Source organism: Apostichopus japonicus, chromosome 16 (assembly GCF_037975245.1).
Source record: "Apostichopus japonicus isolate 1M-3 chromosome 16, ASM3797524v1, whole genome shotgun sequence".
In the NCBI taxonomy this organism is placed as follows: Eukaryota; Metazoa; Echinodermata; class Holothuroidea; order Aspidochirotida; family Stichopodidae; genus Apostichopus; species Apostichopus japonicus.
In genome coordinates, this window is record NC_092576.1 from 21987522 (window position 1) to 22008442 (window position 20921).

Consider the following 20921-nt stretch of genomic DNA (forward strand, 5'->3'; position numbering starts at 1 on the left):
AGCCCTGTGAGTCACCCTTCACTGGTACAGACTCCATCTGACCAGATATTTACAGCAGATAAGCTAGGTGACATAGTCTCCATTTTATAGCCTGCTCTTAGTCCCAAGTGACGCTTAGGTACCTGCAGCCCAACAAAAGGTGTCAGTTGCCATGGCAACCTGTGGTCTAAGTTAGTAGAGGTGCATGGGTTGAATCACATAGTTAGTATGCTACTGTTAGTAGCTGAGGGATTTCCCCAGTAGTACATATTTTATACTTGTAGACTTCACGTAAGTCATAGAGGTTATATTGATTTTACAGTTAATAACTCGCCTCTATTTGGATATGTTCGTAAGTGGAATTAGAGCAACCAGCTTCTAGTTATATATTAACCTACGACATTCCAAGATTATACTGCTATACCGGATAGGGATAGACAGTTTCACTTATTTATGGAGCACTGTGTTATTGCTGTATGAGTAACATAGGCAAGTAGTCGTACGTTTAGCATCCAGTTGCGTATTAGTGTCTACATCTCGTAAGGTTCACTTTATTTTAATACTTTATAGTTTACTTGTTGTCATGCCGACCATTTCACTTTTTATTAGGTGATCAGATTGACATTTGCTTATACTATTTCATTATGGTTGTGTCACCCTTACTGATTATCTTTGTGGTACATTATCGCATATTTTCATACTTATTTTAGTTGCTTAGTAATTGTTTGTTTACTGTGGGAGATTGTTAATCCCCTTGCCCTTTAGAGTGTTATTTTAGTTGCTTAGTAATTGTTTGTTTACTGTGGGAGATTGTTAATCCCCTTGCCCTTTGTTTAGTTTATTTTTATTGTGTTGGCAATGCATGGTGACCATTCACCAAGACGCCCCAAGCTGCCATGCACCTGGCTGTGCCAAACTGTACCAGTTTTCATTAGAAATTAATTTATATTAATTTCTACACAGCTTTTATACATGTAGTTGATGTAGTTTTCACCTATCGAGGGACCGTATTTATAGATGTCTTTGTAGACGGCTATCTTAGACGCCGGAACCCCCACTCCTGGTCTGGGTAACCAAGGACGCATGATGCACCCCCACTAATAGACGTTATTCGTGGACTGAGGGGCCAACAATTATACTATAATATACTAGACGAGATGGGCTACTCCAGAGTTATTAGTTTAGTAGGCCATTAGAGTGTTATTTTAGTTGCTTAGTAATTGTTTGTTTACTGTGGGAGATTGTTAATCCCCTTGCCCTTTGTTTAGTTTATTTTTATTGTGTTGGCAATGCATGGTGACCATTCACCAAGACGCCCCAAGCTGCCATGCACCTGGCTGTGCCAAACTGTACCAGTTTTCATTAGAAATTAATTTATATTAATTTCTACACAGCTTTTATACATGTAGTTGATGTAGTTTTCACCTATCGAGGGACCGTATTTATAGATGTCTTTGTAGACGGCTATCTTAGACGCCGGAACCCCCACTCCTGGTCTGGGTAACCAAGGACGCATGATGCACCCCCACTAATAGACGTTATTCGTGGACTGAGGGGCCAACAATTATACTATAATATACTAGACGAGATGGGCGACTCCAGAGTTATTAGTTTAGTAGGCCATTAGAGTGTTAGGCCATGATGAATGTCATGTTTTAATTATGTTTTAACTTCATTTGTATTTTATATATTTTCATTTTGCATATCGTAATTCTCTTTTACCGTATGGTGAATATATATTTACCCTGCGGATTACGATAGAACATTGCGTTTATCCTCATTTTAATATACTGTGTTATAATATCTTCTCAAAGGCAGGCGACTCATCACAGATTTGAACCCCGCTTCCCTTGATCTTATGTATCTCGTGGTTGCGTAACCAGCACATATTTAGTCTTAAAGCTAAGTGCTACAGGCTCATCTCACACATGGTTATGAGAACAACTAATCAAAGTTCTGTAATCATAAAAAAAAATTACGATAATTTGCATAACGATGGAATGCGGTCATTCCAAAATACAGGTAGCACACTCCTAATGTGGTGGGACAGAATTTTAGAAAAATGAAGGAACAAAGTTGAAGTTTTCTGTTTTTGACATTATAAATGGCCATTAATGAGGATACTTTATGCACTATAAAATGTATCAATAGCAGTTCTTGAATGAAGAATAAAATAAATGAAAGTGTTCAATTCCATCCCACCACATTTCTGAACATATTTTTTTAATTTCCAAGGGGGAAAAAAAATGATATTTTTTTTAAACTCTCCAAACTATCAACTATGTATGCAACTAACACCTCTGAGTGGAGAAAAAAAAAAATTTCATTCTGAATAGACAGGGGGGTACTCCAACATTTTAGTGGTGGGACGGAAACAAGTTGTGGTGGGACGGAATTTTAAATGGAGGGCATCTTCAAACAGCATGTCCGGTCCAAAATTTTTCTCTGTCACTCAAGATTACAAACTTATTCAGACTCCTTAAACACCCGACCTAATAACAATGTAATCAATTGATTATACTTCAAAATGTTACGTATCTGGATATTCCATACATACTGTACACATCACATCAGTTTTGAACCTCATGTGTCAAAACAATACATATTTTGGAAAATTGAGATTGGGTTTTTTATCATGCATAAAAAATCCCATCACTATAGAAATAGTCCTAGTTGTTCACCCCAGGTTTCTTTTTGGCCCTCTTGGCTTTCCTAAACTATCCATTCTAGAACATGTGCTTTTGAATTGATATTATCTGCTGATGAGCAACAATCCACGTGCACAAGAAAAGTCAAGTTATTACTGTATAATGGTACTCACGTGAATCATACAAGATAGAAGAGCTAGATTGCAAGAATTAAGGTAAGAATTCATTCTGCTTCTCAATAGTAATAATTAATTTACCTCCAGTTTATTGTTATAGGCAATTCAGACAATTTGGTAGTGATAATTATGATTTAGCCTAAGCTGTTGCCTAACAGACTGTGTTATGCAGTAAAGGTTTAAAACAAAACTTATACTATACTCAGGCCAGGAAAAAAGAGGTAACACGGGAAACTGGTTCCCGGGAAATTTTAGTCACTCGCGGGAAGTTTTGGAGCAGAGATAAAAAAAAAAAAAATTTTCGTCACTTGCGGGAAATTTTGGAGCAGAGATAAAAAAAATTTAAAAAACAAACAGCAAAAACATGAAGAGGGAGGAACAAAGAAAGATGGAAAGGGAAAAATGAAAAGAAATAAGATGTGTCCGACAATAAAACATCATATATGAACCATTAAATTAGCACATTAAACTCTGTTATTACCGATTTACCGTCAGTCACTATCTGCTGGTCAATATAGGCCTACGTGCACTACGTGACCTAGGCTACACCAAATATCGAACGTTACTTGGGCTCAGCATGTTACGGGACTTCAAAGTTATTCTTAAATTTTCGTTATTTATTTTTCCTTCAAACGATGATTGTGAAGGTTCCCATGTACAAAATCTTACCCTTATGCATTTCACCTCATTTTGTTGTAATGTAGTAAAGTGGACTTTCTAGAGTATGCTCTTGTTTTGGTCCCCCATGTCGCTTTAACTTAAACAGATCTCACCAAGGTTATCCAGGGTAGACATGACTTGTTCCCTGTCAGTTGTTCACTCTGATATTAGTGGGCATCATACAATTTAGTGCCTGTATATTTTCTCTTAATGGGTTGAGGATCTTAGTATTTCTATAAATTTAACTTTCATTTATATCTAAATGATTGTTTCCTACCTTATATTAAATGTTTTCCCCGTAAATTTTCTTGTTACTGGTAAAAATTGATAGTTACGCCATGTGATACGTCTAGATGCTCACATGCGGTGCTTGTGAGTTAATTGCTCTTTGTTCTTGCGCTTGTCACTCACCGATCACTGAAGCGAGACGTCCGATATCCGTGCAGTATATTGTTAGCCAAGAAGTGACTGTTTATCAAGTGATTTTTCTTGTAGTCCTGAATAAGTGGGTGAGTTTAATAAGTATTTTTGTACATGCGTGCAAGTATAGATGAAGACTTAATGTCTATTTGAGACCAAAATGATCTTTATTTTGTTGAAGTTAAGTTCCATTACGAAGTATTTTAAGTAGCGTGTATCGTAACCTGTTATACTAGTTTTGCGGATGTATTAGTTACGAACATTCCTTCACCTCGATTGTCAACTTTGGATCTTGTGATTTGAAGATGATAATTTTTAATATGAATAACTATGTTAAGCTCATCTCTACTTGTGACTAGCGGTCATTATCGATGTTGATTATTTCATATTTTTAGAAGTAACGATTATGAAATGTATTGTACTTTTCAAGCTAAGGTACCACAGTGAGTGTACATATATGTGAGAGATGGACACACTCGAGGATTTTACGGAAAGAGGGAAACATTCTGATATGTATTATGAATGTTGATAATATGACATACTATGAGAAAATAAGGTTATTTGGTGATGAAGTATGATATTATTCCAATGTGAAAGTGGATTTCGTTATTTAGTGTTTTCTATTGTCGTATGTTGGTTGGTTATCACATCGTTTCAACTCCTAATTCTTTATTGATTATTTGATGTCAAAGTACATTTAGTTGCCAGGGTAACGAAGAGTCTTAGTAAAGAGTGAATTCAGCAATGAAGGTAGTTGAATTTATTAAATGTTTACAAAAGAACTAATATTTTATTAGGATGGGTTCAGATTTATAAGGTATGGGTATGATGGGATATACATTCCATTGTGGATGCATATCTTTGGTCTTTTGATTGTATTCTTGTTACATAATGTACATACAGTAGTGTCATTAGATAAAAAAGGGTCAAGATTGTTGTGTTGAGACAGTGTCACCTGAGCTCTATTGATATTGGGAGAATTAACCTGATAGTATCGCTGGAATGTGTGATTATGACAGCATTGAGTGTTCGTAACATGAGTTGATTTCATTCTTTGGTATTTCCAGACATAACACTGTAGCAGGGTTCATATCAACATTTCAATGGTTGAACTATGGGAATGGGGTGTCTTGATTATTTTATGTTGTAGTGACCAATGTTATATGATTTTTGGTTGGCACATCTCTATTACCTGTTATATTTATTTTTTTAGGTAACTGTCCTTGAAGGTGTAAAACTATCTTTGTGAGGGTATATTTCTACTGGGTATCTGGATGGTGAGTCATGGTGTTTGGTAGTGATGATTATCTTATTTTTCAGCACAGTTCTGCTAAATTACTGCAAGGATATGTATTGGTATCATCTGAACACAATTTTATTGTTTTTCTGGAAACTGAATGTTTTAGAAACAGTTTTGTTTATAACTTTATATTTGGACAACACCCTCTACAGAATTTATGCTTCATTTTTTATGGCGTGCACTTACGGAGAGAATTTAGTAAACAATTTCAGTAGAAGAGGTGACTATGGTAAAGATGATCAAGTACCTAAAATTGGCAACATGGGCTGTGACTTGCTTTAATTTAAGTTTTCTCTAATCAACTATCTCGATTATTAAGGTTATGTTCCAGGTTGGAGATTTTCTATGCTTGATAAAATTTGTTTAACTTGCATGAGTTTTATACAGAAATCCAATGTTGATTGTTTATGATGAAGCATGGAGCATAATTATATTTTTTCCTTTATTTATCCAAGTCATTTGAAACATGCTGTTGTGTGAATGCAAACTTTATTTTATCGTTTATTTACTTTGGTTTGTAACTTGTGAATTCCATGTTTCAGGAGCTGTTTATCCAGTATTGACAATATTTACCGACAGACCATATACTTCCTGGTTGTGTGATTCTTTCCCGAGGCTTACTACCTCAAATTTGCGTTTTTCTTCAGTAATATTTATAACGATTTAATACATTTTGAGCCAAAACCGCAGGGTGTATATCCAGTTTATATCCATCTTCGCACGGGACTGTATATTATTATAGCCTAGGGTACGGTACTGGCACACACTGCTGTGCGGTACTTGAGAGTTGATGCTGTAATGAAATGGATTCGTTTATTATCTCAATACATTACATGTATAGAGATATTGTAACAGTAAGTGGGACTCTCTCTTCTCTTAAAATTTTTTCAGCGTCTTCATATAAAGTTCTTTTCCTCTGGAATTTTCAGAGCAAGCATATATCATATAGGCCAACAAAAGTTACTATTTTTTATTCGAGAATTTCATCTCATTCTATGACTTTTTCACCGATTTATGTCCAAATCGGGCCAATTTGGACTGAAATACAGTTGAAACAACCTCATTTTGCACACGCTCCGAAACTTGTGTTATTGCGCAATCGTTAAACACTTCGCAAAAGCGGTGAAATGCATTGTGGGAGCTAAGCCCATCACTATATTTTAGTACACTGCGGCTTGGATATCGTCTGAAAATCCGTTTTAATACATATTCATAAAGCAGCAATCGAATTGCTTCAAGCAAAACTTTGAACAAAAGAAGTTGAATATTCATTAAATATCTGTTTGCGACGATGTCGGACTCACAATGTGGATGAAATTCGGATTTTTTTTTTGCCTCGGCATGAAAAATAAAAACGAAACGTAAGTAAAATCCTTTCATCTTTCAAATTGCATATTTTCCATTTTAAAGAAAGTACCACCTCCAACATCCGGCCGCGATCCGGTCGATTGTTTAAAACAAGTTAAACAATGATTTGAGGCTAAATTCGGAGTTTTTCCAGCATTCTGGGTTGAATTATAGTGACATTTTTAAGGTTGCACTTGTGAACGGGCATCAACGTATCCTATCGTGGTTAATTGCATATGTACATGTATATGCACGTTACCATAGTGTGTAGCCTAGGGTTGTAGTTTTAAGTATTCTATAGTGCAGTGTATTCATATTACGGGACCGTGTGTTTATGAATTATGAATATGATGTTTGCCATCAAGACATTGTTTACGAATACAATGTCGTTGCCTTTAATTTTGGAGGACTTAAGCACTTAGTAGTAGGGTAGTGATAGTACAACTACACAATACTAAGCCTATGCTGGTATTATTAGTTTACTACTGACTAGAACTGTCACTGGTGGTTTTCAGCACTGGCAATACCTTCATGCCCAGTACATATAATAGTACTTGAAAATTAAATAAGCTTATATTAAAAAAAGTACTGCCTTGGTCGGCTCTGGTTAGTACTAAGTATAGTTTTACCCTTGTGTGATTTTATCCGGTGTACCCAGATACATAGGCCCACCTGCTAATTTTGGATGAAGTCACTGTAGGCTACATTACAGGTTGGTTGAGTCAGTGACAAGTTAACATTGGTTCTCTACTTTGCCCAATGGATAAGTGTGCACTGAATTTTTGAACACTGTTTTATTCTTTTGTTTGTGAATTCATATAGCAGTTAATTTTTTTTAGTTTTTGGTTGTGCATGTGCCTATTTCACTTTGTTTCGAAGTTCTTCACCCTGTAATGCTGTATGTTTCTGTCATTTTCAGAGAGAAAATGCATTTACAAGTTCCACTACAACGTGTTATGTAGTGTTTACACGGGTCCAAAAATCGGGAACAGGGTACCCGAGAGCCGTTACCCATCGGGTATCTGGGTACCCGGAAAAAAAATTGTTTACCCTCGTGTATCACGATTTTCAAGAAATTACATATTGGATGCTATAATAAATGAATTATATTCTCTACTGACAATGTTTTCATGTTCAAAAACGTATGTGTAAGGTAAGGTATAAAACCTTCCTCAATAATTTCTATTTGCTTTTTTTCTGTCATAAAACTTGTTAATTACTTAATATAATTAATATTACTCTGTTTTACCTCCATGCTAACATCGCACTGCCGCCGCTGCTTATGCTTGCTCTCCACGTCTATTGGATCAGACCATAAAATATCCCTTTAGCTCAGTTGTTACTACTACTATCTATTATGCAGGCCCAGGGTTCGCATTAGCCGCGAGATAACGCGATTCGCGCAATTTGATCGCATTTGGAATACACGATTAGTAAAAAGCCACTTTCAATTATTACTTTTTAGTTATCCCGTCTATAATCCATAAACATGTCGTAAAATTCCTTGTCAGCCTTTCCTTCTATGAAATAAACGAATGAATAAATAATAATTTCTTCCACATGGTAGCCTAACACCACACTAAGTCAATGCATGAGAAATCTAGCTACAGTAAGCATAGCCATTTCTTATTAGCTGAAATTGTGACGCAGAACTAAGATATCCATGGAATACTTTCGTTATTGCTGTTATCTTCAACCACATGGTAGCCTAACACCACACTTATTCAATGGGAAATCTGCCTAACCATCGGTTTGCATTTTTTTTTTACATCACACTTTGCGTAGGATTCGAGTTATAAATTAGGAACCGGGTGGTATCGCGTTGGGCGGGTCACTTCGTTATTGCTGTTATCTTCGACCATATATATTAGCCTAACACCACACCAAGTCAATGGGAAATTTGCCTAACTGTAGGTTTGCAATTTTTTTTTTTTTAAATCATACTTTGCGTAGGATTCGGGTAATAAATTAGGAACCGGATAGTATTGCGTCGGGCGGGTACCCGGATAACCCGTGCAAACACTAGTTGGGCTTGTTGCATTTAAAAGCAATGTGAAGTCATTCGTCATGTGACTTTACATATTGTCTCCTATTATCCAACGTTCTGTGTTTATTTTTGTTTTCTTTCATTTTCAGGACTCTTTCTGCATCTGCAGGTTGGATTCTCCTATGTGGGCACTTGGGATATTGTAACTTTTTGGACTTCTTAATTTAATTCAGTACTTTTCACGCCATTTCATTCATTGCCTTGATTCAATAAACTTTGATTAACCTTGAAAAAACACATTCCTGTTATATTTTTTTGCACTAAATCGTACATTCATATTCACCAGTGTGAAGAAAAATTAACGAGAAGTTACTACATAAGATGAACATTTCACGTATCCAAAAATACTTTTCAATTCATCATGAAGATGAGCTGATTGATGTCTAGGAACCTGATACATCATAAACTATATGACCAAAAAGTCCAACAGAGACTGACCCAAGATGAAGGATATCACATAAAAAACAAGTTCTTAAATATTCTATGACATTAATAAACCTTGCAACGCCGTTCTCTCGACAAACAGGCAATGGGCGCTAAAGGCAACACTCGCAGGATGAAGTGTAACCTGCAGAGACTTTTCGTTGCAAAGTAGCATAAATGCAAGTTCTGTATTTGTTGTACCATGATTGATATTGGTAACTGTAGAGACAGAGCAAAGATATGAAACTAGGAATCGAAATTAGAACTTCCAGTATTGAGATACTGCGTCATTGATGCTCTTGTTAATTTATACAAACACGTGGTGACTTGTTGATAGTTTATAGAAACTTTTCATTGTGAACTTTTGAACTTGAAGGGGTTGCCCTATTCCAATATCATGGAATAGTGGGGAACTCCCAATTTCTTTTTGTGTACGGATTAGTGTTCAAACGATTAACTGAATCGGAATCGGTACGATTATTGCATAATCGGAACATAATCGGAATCGGTAAAAATTACGTGGAATACCAGTTATGTCATACCAATTATTCAAGTAAATATGGAAGTTGAAAATATCAACTGATGTATTAGGTTTGTTCTTTTACTACAAAATATTAAAATAATGACACCCTCTATACGTCTTTCACAATGTAATTTCATCAAATTAAGCTGCCAGGGTCGCCGATTTTGCTTCCCTCGTGGTTAGTGACTTCATATTTCTCGGCATAGTAAGCATGCTTGGTAACAATACCAATTTCGTGAATTAACGAAAGTGCTGGACAGGGTCGGAAATAAGCGGGGTCGACAGGCAATTCGCCCTCGCAAGTGCTAAGAAAGCCCTCCTAAAGCACAATTACGAGTGAGAAAAAGAAAAGAGAACTACAGTATAAGAAAATCGCCCTCGTTATATCAGGTGTCTGTGTAAAATTAATTGTGACATGCGTTTGCTTTAGCAGCGCGATTAGTTCTCACAATCCCGCATCAAATTTGAAGCAGTGCGGGGAGGGTCGCGCACAATCACCGAGAACTTCCTGCAAAGTCACTGGCAAATTACAGCTTCCACGAAGCAATTTCAGTACCAGCGACAATTACCTAAAATCCACACAAATCTCCGAACACATGGTAGCCTTACTTCACACTAAGTCAACATGGAAATCTAACCTAGCCATCTGTTTATTCGCTCTAGTTGTGTCGCAAATAAAAAATAAAAATATCCATGGAAACTGCAATCTTCGACCACATGTTAGCCTAACAACCACACTAAGTCAATGGGAAATGTAGCCCAACCATCGTTTTGCAAAAAAAATAAAATAAAAAAAATACTTTGCTTAGCTTGCTGCTATCGTCGCGCATGGTACCCGAACACCACACTAAGTCAAAGGGAAAATCTAGCCTTAGCATCTCTTGATTCGCTGAAATTGTGACGCAGTTAGCTAGAACTAAAATATCCATTAAATACTGCAACCTTCGACCACATGTTAGCCTAACAACCACACTAAGTCAATGGGAAATGTAGCCTAACCATCGGTTTGCAAAAAAAAAAAAAAAATGCGTAGCTTAGTTTACAACTTTCAATTTGCTGGAAATTGGCATTTGTTTGGAAGGTATGTGCTATGTCTTAAAGAGGGAATATTGTATTTAATATTGGAGTAGCTTCTAGTTGTTATTATTTCTTTACATCAATCTGGTAACATTCTAGAATAATTTTAAACAAGTTACGATGGTACAATTTGCTTTTCAGTTTGATTGGCTTGAGCATACATTTTCTAATTGAACTTGAATGGAGTTAAATAGGTAACGAATAGGTATGTTTAACTTCAAGTTCGTAACATTTCTATTTGTTCATAAACGGTATACTACTGAAAATAAATACAAAATAATGTCGGAATGTAGGCAATATGTAATTAAAATTCACACTTTGGTAAAGACTGAAGATGGATGGTTTGTCTGAGATGCTTCTTGAGATGGATATTTTGAGTAACTATTCTTAGCCCATATCAAGCCATTAACAGGTGACGTACACGTCGAGGTGGTTAGGCCATTCGCTTAGCACAGTGCTGACTAGGTAGGATGTCATATTTTCGTATTTGGAAATTTGTAAAAAAAAAAAAAATTCTTCTCGAGAAACTCCAGAGGTAATTTGGTACAAACAAAAGGATACCTACATAATCGTTTGAACCAGCTAGTACGGATTACTAGTTTAATCCATGTGCGAACATGATAATCTAATATCGTACGTCGAGTATGAATGAAGGATGGTGTAGGTTCCTTTTTTCCAAGGTTTGTGCTTTTCTTTTGGAAGTGTATGTTAAAAAACAAAGGCCCTAATATAGCATGTTATTTTTTATATTTTTTATAACCGTGCGTGTAAGAGTATGTACATACTGTAGGCTATGCATATTGAATGTACGACATTGACAGTCTCGGAACTAAGTGCTTTGAACCATAGATGAAAGTTGAGGAAAATACCGGTTGTAGTTACGATACCGGGATTCATGTTGCAACAAAACGTCTCATGTGCTACTGTAACATGGTTTAACACATGTGTAGTACACTGGCAATCACTGTAAAAATGGGCCACCAAATCGCGCCAATTGGGTCTTCAATTTTCAAAAAGCTTCAGCTTCTGAGGGGGGAACAGCCCCCTCAGACACCCTCTACACTGTGTTCCGCGGCGGGAAATCCGACTTAGTCGGATTTATGTTCCAGGGAACAAAACATTTTTTCTGACCGCGTGACTATACTGAGAGGTAGAAATGTGTAGCCTACAGTAGTAATGCAAGGAAGCAAATCTGTTAGATGAATATTACATATTTTGCATGAGTTGTCTAGCCTAGCAAATTTATGTTTTAGCCTAAGCTGTTGCCTAACACAATATGGGATGATGCCTAAGCTGTTGCCGGCTAACATTACTGTAAGTTGGATTTTGAAACATGAGCCTACGATGCAGAAAAAGTGAACCGAAACACCATGTAGGCTAGTTGAAATATATTGTGCAGGAAATGTATAAATACTGTCTATGCCAGCAATTATTCAGCCTGTTCGTAACTGCACATTATTAGGCAACTCTCATGACATATTGCATTTGTAATACACAATTCACAGGATGGTGAAGCCAACTTATTCTTTCTTTCTATTCACATGTCGGCATATGGGGAAACACCATGATTGCTTCCTGGTTCCCCAACTTCTGAATAATTAAGCCAGAGATGTGTGTGGCTATACCCCCAACCCCCAGTCCCCTTTTCATGCATCCCGCTGGTAAGAATGACCTTTTATCTCTCTTTGCAAAACAGATCAATATGGAGAATCCTGAGCCTCAAAATGTGTCTGCTAGCAGATACATACTTATAAGAAGAAAAAGGAGAGAATGAGTGCTGAGGCATTTCGAGAATGGGAGCGCAGTAGGAAGAAAAGGCAAAGGGCCAACCAGAATGCAAATAATTCAGCAGCGTACAAAGCATCCATAACAAATGTTCGAAATAACTTCCTGACTGAATTAGTCCAAGATATCATCGAGCATATTAAAAAATCATTTCACTTCAGGATAAATTTCATTGTTGCTTATGAACTTCTTGTGAGAGAAACATAATTGTTTAATGTTTTCGTACCTAATCAACAGCCTTTACATTGGAAAAAATTCCATCCCACCACATTCCGTCCCACCACATTGACACACTTTCGGTAAAATTAATGCAATTCTTATGCGTGAAGTATAATTTCTGCCATTGTTTCTCTAATGGTAGAAGAATAGTTCACCTCCATTTCAGTGTTAATAATTACTATTATATTGTACTACTTTTGATAATAATTACATAAAGGTTACATGTTCATGATTTCATGAGATTTATCATTCCGTCCCACCACGTCAATATGTTTGTGTTACCATGGCAACATCTTCAAATTTGTGTCTGTTTTTTAGCTCAGACCAGCATGCTGGTGTGAGCTATTGTTACAGTGCGGCGTATATCACTCTATCCGTCAACAATTGGTAAAACCGCTCCCACTCGCACAGTGTTTGGTGGAATTTCATGAAACTTGGACACAAGGACCATTGGGTATAGGGCCATCAGAGATGGTCCGAAATTTGGGGTCAAAGGTCACCTGTGGGCCGTAATGGGCCATTTTGTGGAAATACGCAAAATGCTTCTCCTCCTACAGATTACATGGTACAATGTTGAGGGTTTGTCACGATAGTACTATGGAAGTTTTACCTTCAGGGTGTTTATGAATTTGAGATCAAAGATCAACTAGGGGTCTTTTGTGGCCCGGGCCGCGGCCCTATATTTTCAAATTGCTTCTGTTCGTACAGTGTATGGCCAGTTATAATGACACTTGGTCACAACGTTTCTCGGGAGGAGGGTTACGAGGGGTGTTCGGAAAATTGAGGTCAAATGTCATTTAGGGGGTCATCGGGGGTCATTCTTTGTAATATTTTCAAATATCTCTATCTCCTCAAGATTTTGATGGATCATATTCAAAGTTGAACTGATGATTGTTGGATTGTGTATGAATAAGGTGATGCCTAATAATTTTTGGTCAAAAGTTAATTAATTACAATTAATCCCCATTGTTTAAAAAAATCTGAGCCTTCACCTTTTGCCAAAGCTCCTTTAATTTGTCTCCCAGTCTCTGCAGTGTTTGTTTACATTTGTGGTTAAGCTCTGCAGAGGCTGTTAGTGGAATTAAAGCAGGATTGGGAGTTGTTATTAACTGTTGAACTGTAAGCATGAGAGCCCTATAGCCAATCAGCACTTGCCGATTCTTAGAAGTCTTTGAGCCTGAGGTATGTAGGCAGCCAGCCAAACTTTTGGGAAGGAGTGCTTGTGAAGTTATGTCTGCTCAGGTAGAGGGGAGAAAGTTTAATAGGGAAGGTCAGTGGTATTGTTTGAGAGAGTGGATAAAATAGGATTTAAAGGGGGAAAATAGGAATTTGGTGGGCCATAAAGTTTTGTGAGCCCTACATTTTTAAGCTTGAAAAGGTATGAGCTTCTGCACCATTGGTGCTCTAGTTTTTGTGTCTGGTTGCAGTCTGTGATTGACATGTTGATGTGGATATCCTGATTCCTTCATATATGCTACATATAAAGAGGTATCATTCAAAAGGTCTATCAATTTCCATCCCACCACAATACAGTAATTTTGACTTTGGCCCTTTGTTAAAATACTATACATTATACACTACACAAAACTATGATATGTAGTTTGCATATCACTAGACAATTTTAAACATGAATTTTGAAGTTGTATCGTTTCCCTATTTTTAGTTACCCTGGGCATTTGTCGGTTGCGACCTCAACTGGAAGGTTTGTAGCAAGTTATATTCAATTGCACCAAAAGTCTGGAAGTTTCTTTGTAACAGGTTGCCAGTTAGCCAAATAGTTTCAGGGACTCTAATTTACTTTAGGTCTTGTGCTGAGACCTCCGCAATGTGTGAAACTTTAATCGCAGCTTACATTCACTTTTTTTCTAGACTCGGTTGTTTAATCTTTCACCTTCGGTCCATGCAGCTCTGTGGGTTATTCAGTTGATTATATTAATGTAGCCTAGCGCAGCAGCTGTTGTAAGTTAATAAGCCTAGACGTCCTACCAATACCAATACAGTACTACTACTACTACTGACATTTTATTCGACACTATACTGATGCACTATACTGATCGGAACTTTCCACTACGGCTTGGCGTACTATTCTAACGCCACCGATCGGAACTGAGATTGGTCTGCAGTGTTATTATTATATTTTCGTATTGGAGGACAGCTTACTTTTTCAGCTTACTATTTCGTATTGCAGGACTCTTTACTGCTAGTACTAATACTATTATGATTACCAACTTAATGCTGACCTGTAGTGTAACACAAGACGAACATATCAAGAATGCAAGATCAGAGGTGAGTGTATTGATTTCGTAACACTACCTCTGATTGAGAAAACATCAGCTCTAAAGGTCAATATATAACCTGAGATGCAAATTAGGGGAGTGGCCAATATACGTGATATATTTACATAGTAAAGTCATATTACTCTGTGTTCCCGCAACACAGAAGGGGGTACTTTGCCTATCCAAATAACGGTTTTGTAAAGTATTACCTCGTGTTCGGATAGTATAGCGTTTCATCCAGGGGTTATTTCATGGTCCCAATTTAGAATGTGTGGAGTTTTGGCATAATGGTTGTATATTCAAGGATGTTAATTTGGCAACGCGTTAATGCACGTTGTGGAACAGGGAGCTAATCCGGGCATTATCCCGTATTGTTGAGGTCTTATTATTTACATTGTATGAGCCCAATAATTTACATGATTTTAAATCCCGGAAGTTATTTATGCATATAAGTTTTGAATATCTAGCCATAATGAGTTGTTATAATGTGTAAATGGTCATACTTAATGTACATCGAGATGGTGACGTTAAAAGCATAATATGCTAAGTACATCTCTTTAAGGGAAGACAATTTGATTAAGATATTTGTTAATCTCATTGACTTCATTATTCCTTTTCTAAAGACCTACAGCTTATTTTCTTTTCAGAAGAATGACACAATTGTTTTAGTAATATGTAATGTTATGTTTGCGACGTTAAGCAACGTTGCGGATATGTCAATTATGTTGTCTCAAAGTCATACATGTTGTATAGTAAATGTTAAAACGTTATGCTCGGTTTTGATTTATCATACCGATACTCTTTAGTTATTAACAGACTTTTATCTAGTGCATGTCATTTTAGTAAAAATATATATATTTCTGTTTACATACTGGTGTATTTTTTAAAGTTTCTACGTTTGTAATAAACGTGGGTACACCAAAAATTAGGATTTTGTCTTTGTTTCTGTATTATTTGGCACACTCAGATCTCCACGACATCTGCGACAATAACAATAAGGAATGATCAGGATGGAAGGCCCGAACGTTGCAATATATTATCCTCTAGCTTATTATATAATCACATATTTATCAATATATAACACATATGACAATTAGTCGATGATCAATTAACAATAAAACGCATTACCAGTTACCGACTATAACCGCAGTCAGTAAGCCCCCTCCACACCCCACCCGGGCCCTGAATACTTTGAGATCATCTAATGCATGCACATTGGTGTCTATTTAAAACAAGTGGGAAGTAACACGAATATCTTGAAACCCTTTTTTTTTAGTTCAGACAGCTTCAGTATTTTGCCTTTTTGAATATTGATCATAATACTGCCCTCTATTAATGGTGCTGAGAGTACAGACAGTGTTACCCAAAGGTTTCTTGAAACTTCAATGAAAACATTAAACATGACCCTTAAGTTGACCTTTGACTTTAAACATCATTTTTATGGTTACTTTTCTTAACATGTTAAAGTGCATCACATTGATAGAAATAATCTCAATATACAAAATACTGCATAGTCATATTTTGTCTAGTGATTGCATACGTTTTGGTTGCCATGGTATCCGTACAACAGAACAACGAAGCGTTTAGCAGAGCAACACATGCTTATACAATTGTTTCTTTCTATTTTATAATGTATTCCCATTTAACACTTATACAATAACCCACCCCACACCACCGCAACCCACCCCCCCCAAAAGAAAAAGATGATTTTAACCCTTGAAATGGAGTAATAAGAGCAGCTCCTCTTTCTTTCATGTGTGCAAATGACTAAATCATAGCCAGCATTACCACGCTGAAGAACAGCTGAAGAATAAACCAGTTTCATGTTTTAACCATAAAACAAGATCTGTCCTTTCATAATATATAAGCCTGCTTAGTTTTGGTTACCATGGTATCCGTACAACAGAACAACAAAGCGGGTTAGTAGAGCTACACATACTACTACAGATTTTCTTTCTATTTTATATTTTATTCCCATTTACCACTAAAACAATAACCCCCACCCCCCCCCCCCAAGAAACAAATTAGATCGGTTCCCTTAAAATGGAGTAATAAAAGCAGCTCCGCTTGTTTCAATATGTGCAAATGACCAAAATCATGCAACATTATTGCGCTGAAAAACAGCTGAACAATAAACCAGTTTCATGGTTTCACCTAAAAACAAGATCTGTCCTTACATTATATCTAAGCCTGCTTAGACTCACACACTTATGTTAGTCACGTATACACTATTAAAGATACATAAAAATGTATGCAAGTGATCCTTCAACACCCCTGAAGTATTTTCAGGAACAATGGTAATTTATTAGCAAGATTTAATTCAAATGGAGGTTACCACAATTGAAATGTCTAGTTTCAGATTTAAAATCAAGGTGATGTTTCAGTCATAGCGTTGCTTGGACCATTTTGATCGCGAGGGATAATTCTAACTTCAATAACGGTGTATCAAAAAGAAAAAATCCGATTAAAAATTCTCAAAATTGTATTCTGCAACATATTTACAGCTCTTTCGTTAACTAATTATTCCTTTAAGCGTTTTCATTGGACAATTCCTAGAGTATAAAGAAGACATGACTATTCGTATGGAGCACCTACTGTAGCCCGTAATTATTGATATTTAAGTTAAATCCAACAGAAATTCCCATAATCCTCATATCTTGCCAAAAAAAGAATGGAAAAAAGCCATTTATAAATTATTTTCTTTGCATTGCTGTAAAGTTTATTAAAAAACAATCACGTGAACCCTTTTCGGATTATTTTCAGTAACTTTAGCTTTCAATTATTTATTAATCTTTTCCTCTCTTATATTTATGTTCGTATTGATGTACATAGTTTTATATTCTCAGTCTTTGGTTCTCCTATTTATAAATATTTTTATATTTTAACTGGTGATAACGGAAATGAATGAACAATATATGCGACTTTTTTTTACAAATTCGAGTTAGATATTTCTTACAGAAGAAAGTGTACATGTAATTTGTGCAACGGTATGGCAATATTGTAGTATGAAATATGAATCTGAACACTTTTAATTAGCATCAGCAGGCGATGAGAATAGAAACAACTTCAGCCCCAAGTATCACATGTATAAGAAGGTGAAGCTAGTATATGTACGTATGTTATGAACTATGTCATAGGTCTGATTTAGTTCCGATGCTGGGTAAAAAGCAACAGATTTCTCATGAGTTCAAGCATCTATCCGAGTTTAACTTTTGAGTGCTATTGGATGGCGAATAAGTTGATACTGTAAGCGGAACCAGCTATTGTTAATGCTACATTCGTTAAGTTAGTCTTGTCATCCAACCATTGCTTGAAACGAATCATCCAGCTTCTCCAAAGGAGAGTTTACTGTACATCTATAAGATGCTTTTTAACAAAATGCAGAAAGCGATATACGGCAAAGGCTTAGAATCATTAACTCTGTGATGCAGTATCTTGAAAAAAAAATCAGATTCATGTGCGTGATATTTTTGAACATTGGGTTCGTATACAGCGACACAAAATACGTGTCTAGTTCTTTGGTTACCATGGTATCTATACAACGGAACTGCAGAAGGAAAAGTGACCCCACATACTGGATGGCGGAGAACGGTGAGTCTGATGTTTACAAGAATTTATTTTACATATGCACTCCACACACAGATGATAGGTAATGAAAACCAATTTCTGATATGATATTAAAACCATACAAAGGAAACCATGGTTGAATCACCCTGCTTCGCATAGGTCAGGTCCTCCTCATTTTAACCTTGAAACTCTTTGTTGTTAATGTCATATATACAGTAGTGTACCTGGAACCGTTGCAAAAACATTTACCTTGATAAATAAATGTTTAAACAACAAATATCATTTAAATCTCATGAAGCTATTAGTAAGAACACTTTTAATTTATTAGCAAAATGTAATTCAATTGTACCTCACTCATGTTTACACTCATCTGGGTAAATAATAACTTAAATTATAGTTACCATTCAAACCCCTTGAAACTATAAGAGACAACCGAGTTCATAATTGAGTAAGATAGAACATAGAAGAAAGGGTAGCAATAATGGATTTTTACAAGTTATGTATTCTGTGCTGTTTCTGTTATAATCTGCTGGTAACAAATTTGACCCTTAACGAAAGGAGAAGGAAACATAATGCTACTTCAGTCCACAAAAATCCCACCAGGGCAAATTAAAGTAATTTTTTTAACAAACAAATATCTGTGACACTAAATTCGTGGTACACAAATTGTTTAAATTTGGTTAAACAACAAATAATTCCCTAATCAGGGTAATCACGTGATTGTAACAACGAATGTAGATCGCTTAGCTTGTTGCGGGTATCAAATAATCCTGTGAATATTACATGGTTTCGTCAAATTGTACAAAATATTACGTAATCGGTAGTTCTTATTTTATTTTAGTAAAAAAGTTCATCTAGGGACTCAATTGTCACCTTTATTGTTTTTAATCATAACCCAACTTATTTACTTATAATAAGGGCAGCTATACGGGGGCATCTGTACGGGGCAGCTATATTGGGGCTGCTATACAGGGCAGCAATACGGAAGTAGCTATAAAGGGGCAGTAATACGAGGGCAGATAGACAGGGCAGCTATACATGGGCAGATATAAAGGGGCATTAATTCAGGGGCAGCTATACAGAGACAGCTATATAGGTGCAGCTCGACGCGGCAACTACACCGATGCAAATATACGGGGCAGCTATACAAGGGTAGCTATACGGTGGCAGCAATACGGAGGAAGCTATATGGGGCAGCTACACGGGGCAGCTATACCTGGACAGAAATACGGGACATATTTACAGAAGGCAGCTATACAGGGGCAGCTATAGGGTTAGCTATACAAAGAAAGCTACAATAATGTACAGGGTCGGTTAAGAATATTGTTTTACAACTGTTGTATGGGATATGGCTAATATGTCACTGAAATTAAATTAACGTAAAATCAGCTGACATGTTCATGACACTCTATACGGTCATTGGAAACCAAACTTGAAGATCAATATATGTACATTCACAACCCACACAAATAGAAACACAACATAAACATCAAAATATTGCACAATATGTAACAAACCTGCAGTTTAAAGGTATGTATTTTAACTATATAGGCCTATATTTACAATACTTGTAATATCAACAGCGTCACTGATATGGAAGTGATACAGGTGTCCCAGTATAAGATTAGTGTTGTTAGCGCTGAATGATATTCAGGAAAACAAGGCTCCCGCCCATCACTCTATATTTTATGCAGGCTACACCCAGCCCCTCCCCACCATCTTGATATTAATAATGAATGTGAATGAAAAAAATAAGAGGGTGGACTTTTATATCAGCAGTAGCTGACATAAAGGTGAATTATCTCTTACCTGCCATCGACCGGTCTGTAAATTCAGATGGCTAGAAGAATTAGAATAGATGTCCTCATTCCAAACTGTAGGAATAAAATGAAAGAGAGTTCTGTAAAGTATCAGTGCTTACTTAATTTTTATTGGTCTGTTTTGAAATCGTAAACATTATGATAACCGGATTAGCTGAGTAATCAATCTAGTTGATTCCTTAAATATGATCTTATCAGTTTCCTACCATTATCATCTCAGTAATATATCTGATCAACTTATCATCCTTATATCTCAGTAAGATTACCGATCGGTTTACTATCATTATCATCTCAGTAATATAGCTAATCAGTTTATAATCCTTATATCTCAGTAAGATTACCGATCGGTTTACTATCATTATCATCTCAGTAATATAGCTGATCAGTTTATAATCCTTATATCTGAGTAAGATTACCGATCTGTTTACCATCATTATCATCTCAGTAATATAGCTGATCAGTTTATAATCCTTATATCTCAATAAGATTACCGATCGATTTACTGTCAATATCATCTCAGTAATATAGCTGATCAGTTTATAATCCGTATATCTGAGTAAGATTACCGATCGGTTTACTATCATTATAATCTCAGTAATATAGCTGATCAGTTTATAATACTTATATCTCAGTAAGATCACCGATCGGTTACCA

At 36.2% G+C, this 20921-nt stretch overlaps 2 protein-coding genes across 2 annotated transcripts in view; one reads left to right on the forward strand and one right to left on the reverse strand.

The window, feature by feature from the left end:
* LOC139982817 (uncharacterized) overlaps positions 1–15540 on the forward strand; it is a 167623-nt gene extending 152083 nt beyond the window's left edge. Inside the window, exon 6 of the transcript XR_011798381.1 lies at positions 12297–15540. The gene's annotated coding sequence lies outside the window, so the exon portion shown is untranslated. The remainder of the gene's footprint in view (positions 1–12296) is intronic.
* The window catches only part of LOC139982813 (uncharacterized), an 890000-nt gene that overhangs the window by 249761 nt on the left and 619318 nt on the right, over positions 1–20921 (reverse strand). The window lies entirely within an intron of this gene.